We start from the raw sequence: 3913 nt of genomic DNA, 5'->3' as shown, positions 1-3913 counted from the left end.
AAAAAAAAAAAGGCACAACCTGAATGTTGAGAATTAATTTTCATTTGGGGACATTACCGAGAACTATGTAACCACAGATAGCTCTATCTAGCCTCTCAGATAGCTCTGAGGCTCTGTTCCAAAGAGGTAAGGGAGGAGCCAGGATATACAGGCGTTTTTGCTGAGGGGAAAAAAAAGCGTAGTCGAACATCAAAAGATTACTTCTAATTACAAAAACAGACATCTCCAACTAATGATCTTAGTGTTTATGTATGGGAAGAAGCAAGAGTCTGGGCTTACTGAAATTACTCCTTTGATGTACATCTTAACTATTTAGGGCCAATATCCTGTTTTTCTTCATCCTGAAAACCTGAAAGTGGAGAATTATGTTTTATTTGGGGACATTACTGAGAACTAAGTAGCCAGAGAGACAGCCTCTCAGATAGCTCTGAGGCTCTGTTCCAAAGAGGTAAGGGAGGAGCCAGGATATACAGGTGTTTTTGCTGAGGGGGGAAAAAAGTGTAGTCGAACATCAAAAGATTACTTCTAATTACAAAAACAGAATCTCAAACTAATGATTTTAGTGTTTTTCTCTGTATGGGAAGAAGCAAGAGTCTGGGCTTACTGAAATTACTCCTTTGATGTATATCTTATCTAGGGCCGATATCCTGTTTTTCGCCATCCTGAATTCCCTCGGGGCTCGGGGCTCCCTGGCATGGGGGAGGTGGGCAACTGAGAGAGCATAACAGGCAGGAAGGCCAGAGGTCTCCAAATGGAGGAAATAGGGTGCAAATGTCTCTTAAAATTCTGTGTTGCTATGACGACACCTGGTTCCACCTGAACTTCAGTTCAGTTCAGTCGCTCAGTTGTGTCTGACTCTTTGTGACCCCATGAATCGCAGCACGCCAGGCCTCACTGTCCACCTGAACTTAACTTTTCTCAAACCTTGAGCTAACCAATGCGTTTTTCTTATGGAAATGTTTTTCTTAAGCTATGTTAATGAAACTATGTATTTGCTTTGGAATTTGCCTTTCTTCAAAATGGTTCCCTCTAAGACCAACTTTCAGAGAAGGCAATGGCACCCCACTCCAGTACTCTTGCCTGGAAAATCCCACGGGTGGAGGAGCCTGGTGGGCTGCAGTCCATGGGGTCGCGAAGAGTCGGACACGACTGAAGCGACACAGCAGCAGCAGCAGCAAGACCAACTTTTGGCTGATAATAGCTCAACAAACCAGTATTCATATAAATTGTTTTATAGCTGGTAGATGTCACACCTCGTGCCATCCTATCTCAGAATTGCATACTGTGGGAGAGGGGCCTGGTGAAACTCTGTTAGCCTTGAGGCATTTCTCTTACCTGATTAATAACTTTCTAACAGACATAAACTCTGGGAGTTGGTGATGGATAGGGAGGCCTGGCGTGCTGCAGTCCGTGGGGTCACAAAGAGTTGGACACGACTGAGCGACTGAACTGATGAAACTGACATAAAACAGCTTGCTAAAACTAGCGGCGGGCAGGGCACTCTCCGTTCCCCTTCTGATGTCTGTGTCAGAAGCTTTCTCTGTCCCTTTTTATATTTTAATAAAACTCTGCTATATAAAAGCTCTTGAGTGATCAAGCCTGGCCCCTGGTCCCAAAGTTAAATCTTTGGAGATCACAAATCCGACACTGTTCACCATAAACTGTCAGCTTCGGTCACTGATGGCTTGATGGTGGGCAGCATTTGTTATTTAGTAGACTGGCAGGTGGGCTTCCCTGGTGGCTCTGATGGTAAAGAATCTGCCTGCAATTCGAGAGACCTGGGTTCCATCCCTGGGTTGGGAAGATTCCCCTGGAGGAGGGCATGGCAACCCACTCCTGTACTCTTGCCTGGAGAATCCCCATGGAAAGAGGAGCCTAGTGGGCTACAGTCTATGGGGTTGCAAAGAGTTGGACCCGACTGAGCGACTAAGCACAGCACAGGTACCATTTTGTGTTGACTGAAATGGCAACATTTCTTTTTTAGTCCATGAGAGGAAGCCCAGAGCAGTGGCTGGGGCTGAGAATTCTAGATTTCTTAAGGCAGGCGATAGGGTCAACATGGGCTCTCACTGATAAGATGGCTCGTGATGTCGGCTTCCCAAACAAAGAATAAATCACAGTGATCCTTGAGACTGACCAAATTGCCCAAATGGCATCCTGTTAACTCACTGGTGCCTATCTTCTCAAAGCTGCGAGACCACCAGATTCCAGACCTCCGGCTACGTGACCATCCCTGGAAGGTTGTTAAAATAGGAAACAGGAGTCCTAAATGGCAGTGGCTAAAAGACAAGGAAGGGAAAGGCCCGCAAAAACAGAACAAAGGAGGGTCAAAGGAAGGTCTGAGGACCGGAGTGAGGACCTCAGGTAGAACAAACAGCACTCCTGGCTAGCCCAACTTACACAGGGCAGGCCCGGGGGCAGGAAAAAACATATAAAAAGAGGAGCCTAAGGGCCGGGGCTCTCTCTTCTCTTCGCGTCTTTGGGTCGGCACTCCCTCACGCCTCCTCGAGGATGTATTTTCCTGCTATTTTCTAAATAAAACTGAGCTGTAACACTGATCTGTCTAAGAGCTGTAACACAGTCTGTGCAAGAGCTGTGATGCGCCTAGGGCTTTAATGTCCGTCACTTCAAATTTTTGTTGAGACGAGACAGAACCGAGGAGATTACACTCGCCTGATAATCCCTTCAGAGAATTTTTCATTGGTGGGGTATAAGAAGGACTCCATCAGAAAGGGAGAACCCTGGTTCTCCCTAAGAGCCCGCCACCCTCTCTTCCCTCTAATAAATTTCCTCTTCTTGCCTGACTGCCCAGCTTGCTCTCTGTTTCTCTGCCCTCGCCTTATAGCAAGTTGTACCTTTTTTCTCTTGTCATCTGTGCCCCCCACCAGGATGGAGTAAACCCAGAAGATGATGAAGATGGTGATAATGTAGATGATCTTTAGGATGACCTTCCAATGCAGATTTTGTTATCCTTCCTATTTTACAAATTAAACACACACACACACACAAAACGAAGACACAGGCAGATAAAGGAGACAGAGCAGTCATAGAGTCTGGGCCTTAAAAAGACCCTAGGGATCCCTGCCTAATTTGAAGACTAGTGCCTGGGAGGTCAAGACCAGATTTTAAGGGAATTTTAAAAAATCTTTTGCAAAGAAATTCCCAAGAAAGATCCTGGCGGCCAGCCATTCCTCTGTGCTATAATTTTATTTATTTATTTATTTCTGGCTGTGCTGGGTCTTCGCTGCTTTTCAGGTTTTTCTCTCGCTGTGCTGAGCGAGGGCCACTCTCTCGTCGGGGCACGCAGGCTTCTCATTGCAGTGGCTTTTCTTGTTGCAGAGCGCGGGCTCTAGGCGTGCAGGCTTCAGTAGTTGTGACTCCCGGACTCTCGGGTCTGTGCTCAATAGTCGCGGCACACAGGCTTTGTTACTCCCCTTCACGTGGGATCTTCCCGAATCAGACACGAACTCGTGTCTCCCGCATCGGCAGGGGGATTCTTTACCACTGAGCCACCGAGGAAGGTCACCACCCTTGTGCTAATGAACACGTTTCTGGTGGGAATCACTTTACTTCTGAGTGAGAGTTGTCAGCAACGAAGATTTTAACCACCCCGGCTGCTGTTCTCAGGAGGAACCTTCGTGCTCCGCTTACGCAAGGTGGGAGGGAGTCCTATTGGAGGAACACCTCCAGTGCCTCCACTTCCGCTCCTGGACTCCTGCTTGTGGATGGATTTCATTTGGGGACTGGGGAGACAGAAGAGAGATGTGTCTCCTGGACCGTATTTCTCAGTGGGTGGGGCTAGTGTGCATTTAAGCCAAATACAAATTCCTTACTCTAGTCCTGGCTGACCTTATGTCTCAGAACTGTTCCTGGCTCACTGCTATAGCTGATCTTTCTATATGTGAACATGCCA

The sequence above is a fragment of the Bison bison genome, unplaced genomic scaffold, assembly GCF_000754665.1.
Source record: "Bison bison bison isolate TAMUID 2011002044 unplaced genomic scaffold, Bison_UMD1.0 scf7180017864072, whole genome shotgun sequence".
In the NCBI taxonomy this organism is placed as follows: Eukaryota; Metazoa; Chordata; class Mammalia; order Artiodactyla; family Bovidae; genus Bison; species Bison bison.
This window is presented reverse-complemented; position numbering follows the sequence as displayed.